The following is an 18,906-nucleotide window of genomic DNA, read 5'->3' on the forward strand; positions in this document are numbered from 1 at the left end:
CACATCCTATGACCATTGTTCGATATTCATAAAATATTAAATGATATTCATATTATTTCTAAAAAAATGTTACATGTAATATGTATAGATAAAATGAACAAGTTAAAAAACTGAAAAAATGTTAACAACAACATTTGGATCAAATCAAAGCATGTTTAAAAACATATAACAATGTACCTTATAAAGAGTTCATTTTAAGACCAATAGTGGTTTGACAGATAGAGTGTCATTTAAACCTGGTATAGTGGAAGCATCCGTATATATTTGCCACCAAAATTCTTTATATAATAATAAATTATTAAAGTCACCCCCTCTCTTATTGGTGTGCACAATGTCCACTATACCAAAACTAAAATAATGTTTATCACCATATTGCTTAATATGTTTATACAAAGCATTTTTTTCATCCTTCCTTCTGATGCTATAAAGGTGAGAGTATATACGTTTGTTTAAACTCCTTTGAGTCTTACCTATATAGAATCCTGAACATGTTCTACAGATGGCAATATACACCACCATTTTAGTTGTACAGTTGCCCCCACAGAATTTAATTCTAGTATGTTTGTAATTGTCCAATTTCACACTGTCTCCCTGAAATATAGTGTGACATTGTTTACATGCCCCACATTTTGCAGTTTTCATATGTTCTGTCTTCTTAATGAAGATACCCTTCTCTAAAATAAATTTTATATTAGCCCCTACCTTATAAACAAACCTTGGGCATTCACCTAATATAGGTGCTATATCTTGATCAGCAGATATTATATGCCAGTTGTTCATCAAAATCTTCTTAACTTTACCTGAATACATGCCAAATTCCAAAATGCAAGATTTACCAAAATGCAAGTTTCAGACTTCATATCATGCAATGTATCCACAGTCGAAACAATAGCTGTCCTATATTTTTCACCCAACAAAGGCTTGTACTGGTTACCCCATTTCCTCACAACATAATTACTTACATTTTCCATAACTCTAACGTCATAGCCTCTGTCCTTAAATAAGGACGTTATAAATTTCACCTCTTCCAACATGTCCTCATACCGTGAGATCATCCTAACTGCTCTAATAAGCTGACCCTTATATATATTTGTGAATTGTTTCTTCGGATGGTAGCTAGAATATTCCAAATAACTGTTCGAAAAAGTGTCCTTTCTGTAAATTTTGGATTTAAACTCATCCCCTATTTTTGACACAAATGTGTCTAAATAAGCCACACCATCGTGACTGCTAGAGGAGGTGAATTTTAAAAAATTGCTGCTACTGTTGATATATTGTAAATATAATGCTAGCTGTTGTTCTCCACCATCCCAAATCAAATATATATCATCAAGGTATCTGCCATAATATTTTATGTATGTCATAAAGTGACTGTCTAAAACAGTCCTCTCTTCCCATTCAAGCATGACCAAGTTGGCGTATATGGGAGCACAGGCTGCTCCCATAGCTACGCCTTTGGTCTGCTTGTAATATTCTTCCTCAAATATAATGTAATTGTGTTCGAGAACCAGGGACATCATATCCGTGAGAAGACAGATGGTGTCCCATTGGATGTCTGTATGTTTTCTTATACTTGTAGCAAAAGCTGATAGACCATCTTCTTTAGGTATACAAGAAAATAAATCTATGACATCAATGGTCACAAATATCAGATTTGAACTAGATAGGTAAATAGGATACTGTTTCAAAAAATCCCATGAGTCCTTGGCTATATGTGGAATAGTGGCATATATATGTTTCAAGTAGGTGTCAATAACCTTACCTATATTAATCGTCTTAGACCTACTCCCTTACATTAAGGTTGAACATCCTGTATTAGCTTCTATAGTGGGTATTCCTAAAATTCACAAGAATATAGATGAACCGCCCTTTAGACCCATGTGTAGATGTCATTATTGATCCTGTTATCTAGTAAGTATTCTTCTATACATGTGTCTGTTTTTCTATACCCTATGTTGATCTCATTCAAGGACAACATAGAAAAATTTCCAGAATTATGTAGTAATTCATGTATCTTACAAGTATATAAAAAACTGTCATAGATGACTGCACCCCCCCCCCCCTCTTATCTGGTTTCATGATTCTGATGTTACTAGCACATCTTAATTCCTGTAATACCATGCTCTCTTCTTTTGTTAAATTAGAACTAATCTGATGTCCATCAATTTGTCTATCCAACTTATAAATCTGTTTAGTCACTACTTTATCAAAGATGGAAATGGTGGGGTGCATAGGGGGTATATACGTACTTTTCTTTTTGACTACTGGGATGAACGGCTCTGCATGAGAAATGTCACCCACTGTTTTTTTGCCTTTAAATAAAATAGCCAGGTTAAGCTTTCTCACATATCTTTTTATTTCACAAATCCAGTCCACTAGGTTGAATCTTTTGGCGGGAATAAATTTAATCCCCTTAGATAGTAGATCAAAGTGTCCAGTATTTAAAATGTAGTTTGTGTAGTTGTATATATTAAAGTTCCTGTAGGTGTAAGTAACACCATCCTGTAGGATACCTACATTATCATTACTGGACTCATCTATTGTCTCAGTAACAACTGAACCAGAATTTAACGTGGGGTCCTTGGCTATGGATGGTAGTGTGGGTCTCTTCTGTAACCCCTCATCCACTTTCTCTCCCTCCCCTTGTGTTCTCCATATAAAAAATCAGAGTTAACATTTCCATCAGAACTAGATTGTTTATATATATTTACAATTCCTATCTTTTGGTCCCCCCTCACATACTTGGGGTACTTATTGTGATCTTTTTCCCATATATATGCTGTACCTCTTTTGTATTGGTCCAAGTCCCTATATAGTTTTTTCATCTTACGTTCATATATTTTTGAAATGCTAGATTCAGCATAGGAGAATTGTTTGACATACAGATTCTCCCACTGGGGAAAAAGTATATTATTTTTAATCAGAGTATTTAATTCTTCCACCTCCTTAATTAAATAAACCAACTTCTCATCATTAAATTTCATCAACACAGACATATACTTAAAACCACATTGGTCAAATAAACTATTAAAATCTGACTTAACATATTCAGTAATATTCAAACCCATAGGTAATTTAAAAAATCTGAGTCCCATCGGGACTACCTTTAACTCTATACATCTGAAAAGATAGGCATTGTCCAGTTTAACACTGTTTATTAGAACCAACTTCTTACCCAAGTCGTATATAAAATCCTTTAAGGTACCTTTGGACTTCTCCTTTGTAGTGTGTCTTTTGTCACTGATCTCTGCAGTCGGATCAGTATCAAAATAACAGTTCTTATCAATAAATGTTTTAAACAAATCTGAATTTACATGTTTCATATGTTTACTTTTGCTGTTGCCACTAACATCAACATTGTCCATCATACCATTGTCAACAGTGTCAATATTAGTGTCCATACCCTTTGCTGTAGTGCCATATGTATCCAAACCCTTTGTTGTAGTACCATAAGTGAAATGTGACTTCATTCTTTTAGGCTTAGTGCCTATACGATAAGCTTCTTCATTGACATCACCAAATGAGAAATCAAATGTGAAGTCAGGAGTACCAATTTTACTACTACTCCTTTGAGAGCCTGCTAAAGAAACAGGAGGTATGTCCAAAGAAATAATGTTTGTACTCCCAGTGTTTGCCATAACAGTACTTTTACAGGAACCCTGTCCATTAGCAATAGTTGTTGAGTATGTCGGCAAATTGGACAGTCTTAAAGCATCTTCTTCACAATTAGTGTTCCCTCGACCAGTATCAGTAATACAATTCTTGTTGTCACGGCTATGTTCTACCTCTGAACTGTGGCAGTTATTTTTCCCTTTGTGAATATCTAAGAAGGAGCTGCTTAGTTGATTAAGTAGGGTAGTAAGCTTGCTTACCTCTCCCCTCAGTTCAGTCAACTCAGCTTTCACCGACTGATAATCCTGGTGTGCAGTCAATTCAGCTTTCACCGACTGAAAATCCTGGTGTACAGGACTGTGTAATGAATCCAATGAGGTTTCCCGATCAGACTCCATGAGACCCAACTCAGAACTCGACTGAAGCAAACAGTGCAGCAACCATAAAAGTTCAACTAGAAAAGAAAAAACAGCAAATGCACTGTGCGCAAAATTCCGTCTCTGTGTCTTGGGAATTTGCCCCTATTCAACGCTCATACCAGTCCACAACACCTTCAATGAAACCACGTAGAAGTAAACAAAAGTTTATTGTAATGCCAACAAACAAAGAATGGTTAAGCGCTTCCACTTGAATAAAACAAGCTTCCTCAGAACACCATAGCTTGCATCACAGTTGCTTAAGTAACATTTTTGGCGCCAAATTTCAATTTGAAATTTTAAAGCTATACACACATCCTATGACCATTGTTCTCTATTCATAAAATATTAAATGATATTCATATCATTTCTAAAAACAATGTTACATGTAATATGTATAGATAAAATGAACAAGTTAAAAAACTGAAAAAATGTTAACAACAACATTTGGATCAAATCAAAGCATGTTTAAAAACATATAACAATGTACCTTATAAATAGTTCATTTTAAGACCAATAGTGGTTTGACAGATAGAGTGTCATTTAAACCTGGTATAGTGGAAGCATCTGTATATATTTGCCACCAAATATTTTGATACTGACCCGACTACAGAGGTCAGTGACAAAAGATATACTTCAAAGGAGAAGTCCAAAGGTACCTTAAAGGATTTTATATACGACTTGGGTAAAAAGTTGGTTCTTATAAACAGTGTTAAACTGGACAATGCCTATATTTCCAGATGTATAGACTTAAAGGTAGTCCCGATGGGACTCAGATTTTTTAAATTACCTATGGGTTTGAATATTACTGAATATGTTAAGTCAGATTTTAATAGTTTATTTGACCAATGTGGTTTTAAGTATATGTCTGTGTTGATGAAATTTAATGATGAGAAGTTGGTTTATTTAATTAAGGAGGTGGAAGAATTAAATACTCTGATTAAAAATGATTTACTTTTTCCCCAGTGGGAGAATCTGTATGTCAAACAATTCTCCTATGCTGAATCTAACACTTCAAAAATATATGAACGTAAGATGAAAAAACTATATAGGGACTTGGACCAATACAAAAGAGGTATAGCATATATATGGGAAAAAGATCACAATAAGTACCCCAAGTATGTGAGGGGGGACCAAAAGATAGGAATTGTAAATACATATAAACAATCTAGTTCTGATGGAAATGCTAACTCTGATTTTTTATATGGAGAACACAAGGGGAGGGAGAGAAAGTGGACGAGGGGTTACAGAAGAGACCCACACTACCGTCCATATCCAAGGACCCCACATTAAATTCTGGTTCAGTTGTTACTGAGACAATAGATGAGTCCAGTAATGATAATGAAGGTATCCTACAGGATGGTGTTACTTACACCTACAGGAACTTTAATATATACAACTACACAAACTACATTTTAAATACTGGACACTTTGATCTACTATCTAAGGGGATTAAATTTATTCCCACCAAAAAATTCAACCTAGTGGACTGTATTTGTGAAATAAAAAGATATGTGAGAAAGCTTAACCTGGCTATTTTATTTAAAGACAAAAAAACAGTGGGTGACATTTCTCATGCAGAGCCGTTCATCCCAGTAGTCAAAAAGAAAAGTACATATATACCCCCTATGCACCCCACCATTTCCATCTTTGATAAAGTATTGACTAAACAGATTTATAAGTTGGATAGACAAATTGATGGACATCAGATTAGTTTTAATTTAACAAAAGAAGAGAGCAGGGTATTACAGGAATTAAGATGTGCTAGTAACATCAGAATCATGAAACCAGATTGGGGGGGGGGGGTGCAGCCATCTATGACAGTTTTTTATATACTTGTAAGATACATGAATTACTACATAATTCTGGAAATTATTCTATGTTGTCCTTGAATGAGATCAATATAGGGTGTAGAAAAATAGACACATGTATTGAAAAATACTTACTAGATAACAAGATCAATAATGACATCTACACTTACATTAAGGTTGAACATCCTGTATTAGCTTCTTTAGTGGGTATTCCTAAAATTCACAAGAATATAGATGAACCGCCCTTTAGACCCATTATATCAGGGAGTAGGTCTAAGACGTTTAATATAGGTAAGGTTATTGACACCTACTTGAAACATATATATGCCACTATTCCACATATAGCCAAGGACTCATGGGATTTTTTGAAACAGTATCCTATTTACCTATCTAGTTCAAATCTGATATTTGTGACCATTGATGTCATAGATTTATTTTCTTGTATACCTAAAGAAGATGGTCTATCAGCTTTTGCTACAAGTATAAGAAAACATACAGACATCCAATGGGACACCATCTGTCTTCTCACAGATATGATGTCCCTGGTTCTCGAACACAATTACATTTGAGGGAATATTACAAGCAGACCAAAGGCGTAGCTATGGGAGCAGCCTGCGCTCCCATATACGCCAACTTGGTCATGCTTAAATGGGAAGAGAGGACTGTTTTAGACAGTCACTTTATGACATACATAAAATATTACGTCAGATACCCTGATGATATATATTTGATTTGGGATGGTGGAGAACAACAGCTAACATTATTTTTACAATATATCAACAGTAGCAGCAATTTTTTAAAATTCACCTCCTCTAGCAGTCACGATGGTGTGGCTCATTTAGACACATTTGTGTCAAAAATAGGGGATGAGTTTAAATCCAAAATTTACAGAGAGGACACTTTTTCGAACAGTTATTTGGAATATTCTAGCTACCATCCGAAGAAACAATTCACAAATATATATAAGGGTCAGCTTATTAAAGCAGTTAGGATGACCTCACGGTATGAGGACATGTTGGAAGAGGTGAAATTTATAACGTCCTTATTTAAGGACAGAGGCTATGATGTTAGAGCTATGGAAAATGTAAGTAATTATGTTGTGAGGAAATGGGGTAACCAGTACAAGCCTTTGTTGGGTGAAAAATATAGGACAGCTATTGTTTCGTCTGTATATACATTGTATGATATGAAGTCTGAAACTTGCATTTTTGGTAAATCTTGCATTTTGGAATTTGGCATGTATTCAGGTAAAGTTAAGAAGATTTTGATGAACAACTGGCATATAATATCGGCTGATCAAGATATAGCACCTATATTAGGTGAATGCCCAAGGTTTGTTTATAAGGTAGGGGCTAATATAAAATCTATTTTAGAGAAGGGTATCTTCATTAAGAAGACAGAACATATGAAAACTGCAAAATGTGGGGCATGTAAACAATGTCACACTATATTTCAGGGAGACAGTGTGAAATTGAACAATTACAAACACACTAGAATTAAATTCTGTGGGGGCAACTGTACAACTAAAATGGTGGTGTATATTGCCATCTGTAGAACATGTTCAGGATTCTATATAGGTAAGACTCAAAGGAGTTTAAACAAACATATATACTCTCACCTTTATAGCATCAGAAGGAAGGATGAAAAAAATGCTTTGTATAAACATATTAAGCAATATGGTGATAAACATTATTTTAATTTTGGTATAGTGGACATTGTGCACACCAATAACAGAGGGGGTGACTTTAATAATTTATTATTATATAAAGAATTTTGGTGGCAAATATATACGGATACTTCCACTATACCAGGTTTAAATGACACTCTATCTGTCAAACCACTATTGGTCTTAAAATGAACTATTTATAAGGTACATTGTTATATGTTTTTAAACATGCTTTGATTTGATCCAAATGTTGTTGTTAACATTTTTTCAGTTTTTTAACTTGTTCATTTTATCTGTACATATTACATGTAACATTGTTTTTAGAAATAATATGAATATCATTTAATATTTTATGAATAGAGAACAATGGTCATAGGATGTGTGTATAGCTTTAAAATTTCAAATTGAAATTTGGCGCCAAAAATGTTATTTAAGCAACTGTGAATCAAGCTATGGTGTTCTGAGGAAGCTTGTTTTATTCAAGTGAAAGCGCTTAACCATTCTTTGTTTGTTGGCATTACAATAAACTTTTGTTTACTTCTACTTGGTTTCATTGAAGGTGTTGTGGACTGGTATGAGCAGTGAATAGGGGTGAATTCCCAAGACACAGAGATGGAATTTTGCACACAGTGCATTTGCTGTTTTTTCTTTTCTAGTTGAACTTTTATGGTTGCTGCACTGTTTGCTTCAGTCGAGTTCTATTTTCCTTTGTAAATTACCTTTCCAGTCTCTCTTTCCAATCTTTTCTAAACTGTTCTGATTGATTCTTGTAGTTATAATGTAGTATTTCATGTGCCCTACTAACCATCCATTTTTTAACAGCAGCTTCTCTTCTAGACTTGATTAAAAACACTACTGAAAGCTGGTCTTTCACCTAGGACTCCCCTATCCCTTTCTCTTTGCCTGTACTCTGATACTAATCTCTAACCTGCAGTCCAAACTTTTATTCACCCTCTTCCTACTCTGTTACCTTTCTTACTCTAGTTATTTGCTCTCCAGTTATTTGCCATTTTTTTGTCCAGTAAATTCCAGCCCCATCTTGCCTATTTTAGGTACTGCTACTTGCAATCATCTCTGTTGATAAAATCTCCTTTCTCCATTCCCATGTTGTTTTAGCTCTTAGAACACTTTCTGCAACTTTATAAATATAATATTATGTATGGTTGTTGTTATTCTTAATGATCTACATTCAAAATCTTACTCTCTCCTTATTTCTTGACCCCCCCCCCATTTCATCCTCACCATCACCATCCCTTTCCTTTCCACTTTGATTTATAACCTTCTGCTTGCATTATGTATATGAGCCTTAACTGTGGAGCTTTAAAGTATCCTTTCAAATGATACAGACAATCCAAAAACTGAAGGTACTGAAGACACCAACAAGCCAGCGAGAAGTTTCAAAAATTATTAGTAATGAGCCAATTAAGATTAAGTGCTTTTGTCACTCTATAACCAAGACTTCATCAGAATCTAAAAAACAACTGAAAAACTGAAGGTACTGAAGACACCAACAAGCCAGCGAGAAGTTTCAAAAATTATTAGTAATGAGCCAATTAAGATTAAGTGCTTTTGTCACTCTATAACCAAGACTTCATCAGAATATAAAAATTCAACAAACTTTACAATATTTAAATAGTAAAACATCACATGACCACCACATCAATTAACAACAGAAGTAAATTTGTTAACCCTATGTTATCAAGTACAAAAGAAGTTAGTTGTTAGAACATAAGGTGCAGGGTTTACACTTTCTATTATTTTAAATGCAGTTGACTACTGATTGAAATACATTCATTAAGGCCAGTGAGCACACAAGCATTCAACCTTAGCTGCCACATTATTTCTCTATATTCGATAAGAGCTTTTCATGGCCCTCCCGTCATATTCTGGGGTACAAAATCCCAATCCAAAAAATAAAAAAGAATGATCAGGGTGTATTTCCACATGCTTGTATAAAGAGTTTTTAACATTCTTATTCCTTATATCTAGATTGTGCTCTTTAAATTTCTGTTTGTTTTTTTCCCCACATAAAAAACAAACATTGAACACACTTTGCCACATATACTAAACCCATTGAATTACAAGTGCAGAGGAATGAAGTAACCAACTTGTGGGTCCCTACCACTAGTGTGTTACCCTCAAAAATAAATTTGCATTGATTGCAGAGTCCACACTTGTAGGTTCCCCACCTCTTGGCTGAATCTGAAACCAGTTTTTCACTGCCTTCCAACAGTTTTTTCAAGTTCTTCCCTGTCCTATATGTCATACATGGTCTATCACCAAACTTCTCAAAATCTTTCCCATAACAAGAAAATATTTTCCAGTTCTTACATAGCATGTTACCAATTGCATCACTGTCCGCAGTGTAAGTTGTGACAAAAGCCTTACCATTATTGGTATTGTTACCTGTAGCATATCTGTCATTAACATCCTCCATAATCTTGAGTAGTGAAAACCCTAAAAAGAGGTATGATGGTACCGTCTAACTTTTTAGTGCTAACCTCACTACAAGTACTAACAATCAGTTGCAATGGATACCCTCTTGCCTGGAACATGTCAAGTTTGTTACTTTCTTGCTGAAATATATTGTCATCAGAAATCATTTTAGCCTGACTAATAAATTGCCCCTTACCACCCCTTTCTTAACATGCCAAGGGTGGCGACTTGTGTAATGCAAGAGGGGAATTTGAATAGTGAGGTATCCTATAAGTGTTAGTAGTAAACCTCTAATGCTTTCAGTGCTGTAGGAATAATTAAATTTCAAAAACGAGGTAGTGGAATTCAAATAGTTTACCAGGTCAGTTGCTTCTTCTTCATTCATTTTGCTTGCTAAAAAATATCATCCAAAAATCTGGCACAGATTTTTATTGCCTGTATTTTTGGGTTACCCAGTATGTACTGTTTTTCCCACTGCATCATAATTATATTAGCATACAGGGGGGTGCAAGCCGCCCCCATTGCTACACCTCTTTTCTGCTTAAAATACTGTCCTTCAATGTAAACAAAGTTGTAGTCTAAAATTATTTCCAATGTAACTAGAACTTCAATTTCATCAAAAGAATATGTTCTTAAATCCACTAGAAATTCCCTAAACCATTCAAGACCTTGTTGGTGGGGAACAACATTAAATAAACTAACAACATCTACTGTTACAAAACATAATGCTTTTGAATAGTTAAGTCCCCTAAGTTTTGTCAAAAAAATCCCAAGAGTCCTTACAGAGGTGGTGGCATCTTGTTAAATAATTTTTAAGCTTCAAATCCACATATTTTGCCATGGCAGGTACCTTATAAGTACTGGCATTAACAACTGGCCTCATAGGAGGATCCCTCAAATCTTTATGAAGCTTTGAAATGCCAAAAATGGTTGGCGCTATGGGATATTTCACTTTAAGAAAACAGTGTTTCCCCATCTATTTGCCCTTGGTCAAACATGTCTTGCAAGAAACAAATCTATTTTCCTGTATGCCAAATGAATATAATTTCATGTAGTTTCTTCATACATATCATCATCAGTAATGTGAACAAACATTTTGTTAAAATAGTCTTGAATATACATTACCCTCCCTGTCAGGTTTCATAACCCGTATGTTCTTATCTTGACAAAGCAATGTTAACAATTCATTTTCAGTCACAACTAAGTTGTTAAGTATGGTCTTTAGTTTTAGTATTCAGGCAATTTCTGATCTCAAAATCTAAATAAAACTAAATGAAGAACAGTGGATGGGTTAAAAGTGTTAGCTCTTCTTAACACATAACTTACATTTTCCACATTTCCATGGTTAAACATGCATAAAAAATGAAGCTTCTGATAAACAATTTCAAGTCAAACAAAACACTGCCGGTTTTAGCTCAACAGGTAGGGACAAAAGTGTAGCCTCTACTCAATACTTCAGCATGCTCAGTTTGATACAAATTGCTTGTAAAGTTAAAAACATGAAGGTCACCTGTTTTTGTTTGAAATAAGTACTGGAAGTTCATTTGAAACATTTTCCTCTATTTGTCCATGTTCCACCGACCATACTGCTTCTACTGATACCTCCGGCTCCCTTGGTTGTAGCTTTTCCTCTCCTGGTTCACATTGTAATTCCCTCTGTTCCTCAAACGCTCTGAATGCCTCAAGACCTCCCTCCCTAAAAGGGCATCGCTGTTGCTGCAAGAACACATCACTTCCTCCTCATTGCCATGCTGTCCATCACTAAATGCCTGGTTCTCATTGGTCTTCTGTGGGTGGGGTTAGGCTCGCCCCTCATTGTACTCAGTTCTATCCCTTTCAAGTTTCTTTTCTTTATGTTTATTATTGTCTCTCACAATGTTGTCAGTTTTAGTATACACATTCAAGTATTGTGTTTTATAAGTAGCAAACAGCAAGTCTTTCTTAATCACAGTGTCGAAAGTGTTTGCTTCAGCAATTACCTGCTCAGTTTGATGTTGGTTGTGTTTAATTAGCAGCTCCAACAGTTCAACACCTTGCTTATTACAAAGGTCAATGAGGTCATGGTGCAAGTTAGAACCCTGCAACAACCCAGTGGGATATTTCCAAGATCTAAGACCCAGGGGTATCTGCTTACACCTGACACATTACACCAAATAAGCATTTTCTACTTGCAATTTACTGCACTTAGTGAGCAGATGTTCAAATTTTGAAATAGATTGTTGCAAGGTACCATTATGTTTGATTTCTGTAGTATTAAATTCAAGCACCCGATTAAACCACCCTTTAAGGTCTATGGTATTAGTACCTACTTGAGAGATATTTCCATCCGAGTTGTGTAGAGGTTCAAGATTCTTGTCCTGACAAATCCTGTTCATTAGGCAGTTAGAAGTATAATTAAAGTCACATTCACTGCTGGTGGCACTGTCAGTTTGGATGTGGTAAATCTGAACATTAAGTTCTTGCACAAGTTGAGTTAAGATGTTAACACTCACCTGTAATTGCCCCAGCAGTCCAGGGCCACCAGCCCATCTGTTGCTCAGTATCTCATCAATAGATAGAACAACTCCAAATGCAAAACACAAACCAGGAACAGCAAATACATCAGTGAGCCAGCGAGAAGTTTAAAAATGTATTAGTAATGAGCCAATTAAGATTAAGCTCGTTCATCAGTCTATAACCAAGACTTCATCAAAATCGTAAAATTCAACAAACTCTACAATATTTATCCTTGTAATCCTTTCAAATGAGGTAATCCTAAACCATCTTGTTCTTTTGGGAGGAACAACTTCTTCAGAATCAGACTGTGTGGCCAGTCCCCTTCTTATTGTTTGAGTATCTTATTGTTTTACAAAATTGTTCTTGTACTTCTTCGCTTCTCTTACCTTGTATACCAGCTTTTTATTGTTATCTAAACCGTGTATGTACTCTGTTAACTTACTTGGAGCATTTCTCCCCAGGATTCCACTGAAAACGGACACTTTGTGTCCAGTTGGATTTATCCTGGTAAAATAATGTCAAAATAATAAATAAATAATTTTAACCTTTTACTCAAAGCTGTTGCTGTGGAGTTTCTTTCCTGTTTCTTGATTTTGAATACATAACGTTGCCAGTCATTTCTTATTTATATTATTCTTATATACTTTAGTTATGTATTATTATATGCAGGTTTGTTTTGTTTGGATTTTATTATTGTATTTCACACATACTTTATCTACCCATCCTTTGTCCTGGATCATGGCTGAAAAGGGTCCTTAGACAAGTCCTCCCACACAGTTAAAAAAAAGAAATATGAAAAAAAATCCCAAACTAGTTTGAAAAATGTGCATGCGTCATATTACAATGTGTATATATATATAAATAAGGCTGAATTACTAAAAGTTCTTGTCTATGGACTAAAAATATCTGCTAATATAAACAGGCTGTCATAGAGTCTAACATTAAGCAGTACAACCCTTCCTGGAACACTACCTATTTTTCTCATTTATAGCTGATGAACATTGTACTAATAAAGAGTCAGTACAAGTAGCTTTGTTAAGTTCTTAAGACCATTAATAATCTGAGTGCCCCACAAAGTCTTAAAAAAAACATCTTTAATAATATAATATATGCTGGCAACCACACATCTTGGAGATAGAAACACTACATCTAAGGCCATGAAAATTATGCAAACATTTCCATGAAACATTTTTAAGTTATACACATGCACATGTAGTGCTTTCAGTATTTATTTTTGAGAAGTAACTGTTTAGATTTATATAACTCTTAAATAACTTTCCATTTTTGCATGAAAAGCTGTGCCACTGAATTTGTATATTTCTGTAGTATTTTTTTTTAAATTTCTTATTTGTAGCATTGGTCTAAGCAAAGCCGGATCCAGCACTAGGCAACCTAGGCAGCTGCCTATGGTCTACTTGTTGGCAGGGGGCCCACACTGGCTGTGAGGGGGCCAGATGGCCATGGAGCTGTCAGATTTACTTTTTTTAACTAAACAAATAGAGTGGACAGCAGAAGTGTGCTGAGCCCATCACCCAAATGTTGATGGATTGAAAACATCCTCTGACATGGCAAGGGGAAAACGCTTTTCTGGCTCTTTAGTGAAGGGGTTAAAGTGCTGATCTTATAATCAAAAGGCTCTAATTTCAAGTCTTGTGATAGCATATCCCTTTGTGGTTTGATGTAGCGGAGTTTTGTATTTGGTTGGGAGGGTAGCATAATGGTTAAGGTATTTACCTTACCAAACACAGGGTGTAGGGTTTGTTTCTCAAATGTGATAACTGGTTAGATTTAATATAGCCCACAAGGGCAATTAGCATAGCATGAATATATAAAAATTACATTTTTAAGGGTATTTTTCTTTAAGACTGCCCTCTGCATCATCACAAAGACCCATTAATTACTTCTACCTTTCCATATTCCATACGCAGAAATTATATACAAGAAGATGTTCCTGTGCTGTGTGTAAAATGCCCTAATTAGGGATGGCAGGTCAATTAATTTGCTGAAGCTCCAACCCTGTACCTAAGTTACAAGAAACAAGCTAGAATCCTCAACCCCAACTACCAAGCTGCTACAAAATTTAAGTTTCAAGTGCACTTCCAAAGTATTGAGTTTCACGTGCATTTTCAAAGCATTGAGTTTCAAGTGCATTTTCAAGGAATTGTGAGCTTCAAGGGAAGAGAAGGTTACTGCTGGTCATGCTAAGTCTGTTTTCAATGTACAACTGTTTTGTTCAGCAAATGGTCATCAGTATTGTGCTACAGAATTTAAAAGCATTGTTAGTAGCACTACAGGTAACATATTTGCTCTTGATGTGGAAGGCTGTGAGTTCTACTCACAAAGCAAGGAGCTGGATTGCTGGTACTGTGTCATACTTTAAGGGGGGGGGGGCTGCAGTGCTGAGTATAGCCTCCTTTTTGATGAGATGCCCAGTATCTATGAACCTGTTGGTTTGCCATCCGTTCCCTACTGCAATGTTAACAGCTTACTTTTTTTTTTATTTAGCATAGGTAATTTATTCTTAAAGGACAGCAGGCACTAAATTTGTAGACAAAACACTGAAATATAAAGTTGTTTGCAAACAGCAACCTCTTCATTAGTTACAGATTTCTTTAATTTGGAATTATTCAGATGACTTTTACATATGCAGAGATTGTGCATATTGACTAATATTGGTGGATTGTAATGACAGAATTCTGAGTGGCCTTTTTTGCTTGAAATGTTCTGAATTGGGGCAGTTTTGTCATTATTGGGTCATATGTTTTGTTTCATTGCTTTCTGGAAAAATGTTTAAAACTACAAATTTAAAACACACTCTAACAAGTGGTGCTGTACTATACAAGGAATGTAATTTATACAATCAGGAAGGTGCTTCAAAGAACACCTGCATGTATACATGGTCTAAAAATGTGTGCAAGGGCCTATGGTTTGTAAACATGGTAAAATATGGTAACTGGGAGAAACAGCCAAGAAATGGGATACTGGAATAGGTTCATAGGTTCGTACTAGGCTAGCTGCCCTAGGGCCTATACAAGCTTAGCCATAACAATTCCCTGGCTATTTCTTCCCACACTATTTACTTCCCTGGACCCCTGTCTAGCAGGGTGACTGATTTGATCCCCAGGATGAATTTCCTTTCTCCCATCCAGTCGTCAAGGTTCCTTTTGAAGAGGGCCAAAGAGACACTCTGCTTGACATGTATGGGCAGTCTATTCCAGAGTCAGGGGAGCCTCTGGGTCAGGAACCTATCCCTCCAGCATGTTTTGTTTATTGTGATGACAAGGTTTAGATCCCTGGAGCGTGTATCTCTGAGGGACTGGGATTTCTTTAAGTGTAGCATGTCCAACAGCTCTGGGTTTGACATGGCCTTCTATGTTAAGCAGAGATCACCTCTGAGTAGACGATATGTGACAGAGTATAGCTGGAGTTTTTTAAGTTGGTCAGCATAGAGAATCTGCTTTAGGCCTGTGATCCTTTTAGTGAGGTATTTCTGTGGCCTTTCCAGTTGTTGCAGATGTCTTGAGAGGTACATACCAAATGGGGCGTTGTATTCTATAATAGGTCTAATGGGGGATGAGTACAGTGGACAATGACCTCCTTTGTTCTGGAAGAAAAGCCCTTAGTCATGAGGTGTGCCACATAGAAGGATTTCCTAAATGTTCTGGTGATGTGGTTATCGAAGGTGAGACCACTGTCCACCTGTGTCCCTAAGTCTCTTATCACACTTTTGGTGTTTAGTGTACTGTCACCTATATGGTAATTCATGGATACATGTTTTTTCCCAAAGGGGATAACTACACATTTCTTGGCAATGAGCTTGAGCCCATGGCTTTGGCATCAAGCATCTGTTTCTGTAAGGCCCATTTGTAGAGTATCCACATCATTTGGGGATTCAATAATGGCCCCTAGTTTGCAGTCATCTGCAAACTTTGTTAGCCAGAGTCCCTTAGTGTTGGCCTGTACTTCAGAGAAGTAGATGCCAAACAAGAGCTGTCGCAGGACTGAACCCTGAGGTACTCCACTTGTCACTTGTCTGGAGTTGAATTTGGAGTCAGCTACTTTTACAGTGTGGGTTCTGTCAGTAAGCCTGTTGTGAACCCATCGAGTGACATAGGGATTTATGCCCAGCTTAGTAAGTTTATCTATGATTCCAGGGTGGGGGCTGACATCAAATGCCTTGGCAAGGTCCAGATAGGCTGTGTGGACCACCTTAACCTCGTCCACAAATCTGGAGACTAATTCGAAGAAAACAATCAGGTTCAGGAGACATGATCGGCCCTTCATGAACCTAAACTGGGTGGGGTGCAGTGTTTGAAGGTTGCCAATGTCTTTGTTTATAAGCTCCATGATAATACGTTCCATGGCCTTGCAGATCAGGCTTATTAGACTGATGGGGCAGTAGTTCCCGGGATCCAAGGTAGATCCTCCCTTGTGGAGTGGGATAACTGTAGCTGTGTGCCACTCAGTGGGCACGAAGCCTGAGGTGAGGGTATGATTAAACATGACACTTAGATGAGGTGCCAGTTCATTTTGTAGTTCATGTAGTACACAGCCCGAGATGTCATCTGGTCCCATGGATGCTGTATTCTTAGATTTGGACAGTGCATTTTTTACCTGTGTGGCCGTTATTACCGGAATTTGGCAATCTTCCGATATTGAGATGGGCCATTTAGGGGGTGAGAGGGGGGTGAAGTTGGAACTGAATCGATCTGCCAGGATATCAGCAATATCTTTGGGATTAGTACATTTAATGCCATTCTGTTGTAGCTCAGAGCAGATCTGAGCATTGCCATTTAGATTCTTGACATAGTTATAGAACGCCTTGTGGTTATCTTTGGAATCTTTGGCTTTTTTATTTTCATAACTAGCTTTGGAGGATTTTATGAGGGATCTCAGCTTCTTACTGAGGATGGTAAGGGAGTTTTTTGCATCCTGGGATTTTCCTCTTTTTTGCAACAGTTTCTTCCTTTTGTTGTAAAGTTTGTTTATGGCAGGGGACCACCAGATTGGCTTCCTTTTTTTGGAGGAGAGCATCTTGGTTCTGTTTGGGATGGCACGATTCATGCATGAGTGGATGTGCTCGTACAGTGCCTTAGTGTAGGACTCATCAGTTGAAATTTCAGTTCCCGTCTGCATGGGTGTCATGAAGTTTGTCACTTCTGACTTGAGTAGCATGAAGTTGGCTTTGGAGAAGTTTTTTATGGAGGTTCCTCACTGTGGGGTGGGGGGGTGGGATGTGGATGTTAAGGGTGATTAGCTTATGGTCTGACCTGACCAATGAGGGGGTGACCATAGGTGTGGCTCATCGATTTCCCATGGTGGTAATGCTCAGGTCTAGGATATTGGAGCCCCTGGTGGGACTATGGATTAGTTGATCCAGGGCATTGGAATTTATGAATTCCTAGAACCGTTGGGCAAAGGTGTTAGTACACGAGTAGTTTTCCCAGTTAATGGCAGGGTAGTTGAAATCACCCAGTATTAGTGTGTTTGGTTGTATCTTAATATTTTCCAGTATGTTTAGAAAGGTGTAGTGAGAATCTTGGGGCATGGTGGGGGATCTGTAGCAAGCAACAATTTGGAGTGCAGTCTTACCTAGTGTTAGTTGCACCTGGAGAATTTCAGACGCATTGTGTTGGGCAACTAGCCTGGTAGTGTGAATATCCTTGGTGAATATGGACACTCCTCCAACTTTAGTGTTTCGATCCTGGTGTGGTGGCTGAAAAGTGTGGTAAAAGTTGTAGCCTGGTATTGCAGGGGTTCTCTCTGGAGCCTTGAACCAGGTCTCAGTTGCTGCACAGATATCAATGTATTCCATATTTAGGAGTGCCTCGAGAGAGTGCATTTTGAGGTTTAGACTACTAGCATTGAATAGCATTACCTTCAGATTTTGCATGCTTGTACCTGTTACGGTGGTGTTTTTTTCCTTTGAACTTTACCTAAAAAGGGCACTATAGGGTTGGCAAGAGCCTTAGCCAGTAACCTGAATCCCAGGGGTGACAGGTGTAGACCAATGGCTGTGGGGGCCATGTATGGGGGTCTGGGCGGAGCTGTGTATGGGTGGAGGCCTAATCCATTACCATGCCTAGAACCTCATTTGACCATGATCTAACTCTGGGTTTAAGTATCTGTAATTTCTCTAGGTGCACTCCAAATTATGTTGACCTTTTTTGTATCTTCAGTTATTAAAAATAAGTTTTTGGTAAGTGTGAAATATTTTCATATTATAACAATTTGTTCTCCTAATGAAATAACCGGTATCAAGTCCAGTACCTTCTTCTTTGCAGTAGGCAGAACAAGTAGAGCTTTGAATAACAGGAAAACTATTTGTTACATTAGGCTGAAGCTTAAGACTTTTAATAAGCCATTGATGAGGTCTTTCTCATTGTGGCCATAGCTGTCTCAGAATCACATTTTGTCACCATTTTGCTAATTGACCAACCCCCTATGGTTTCCCCCTCATTGGTCAGGT

General features: G+C 36.9%; 1 protein-coding gene across 1 annotated transcript in view; it reads left to right on the top strand.

Annotated features, from left to right (window-relative positions):
* Window positions 1-18,906, top strand: part of RASIP1 (Ras interacting protein 1) — a 570,016-nt gene that overhangs the window by 228,126 nt on the left and 322,984 nt on the right. The window lies entirely within an intron of this gene.

This window comes from Protopterus annectens, chromosome 1.part1 (assembly GCF_019279795.1).
Source record: "Protopterus annectens isolate FY-2018-M chromosome 1.part1, PAN1.0, whole genome shotgun sequence".
Taxonomy (NCBI): domain Eukaryota; kingdom Metazoa; phylum Chordata; order Ceratodontiformes; family Protopteridae; genus Protopterus; species Protopterus annectens.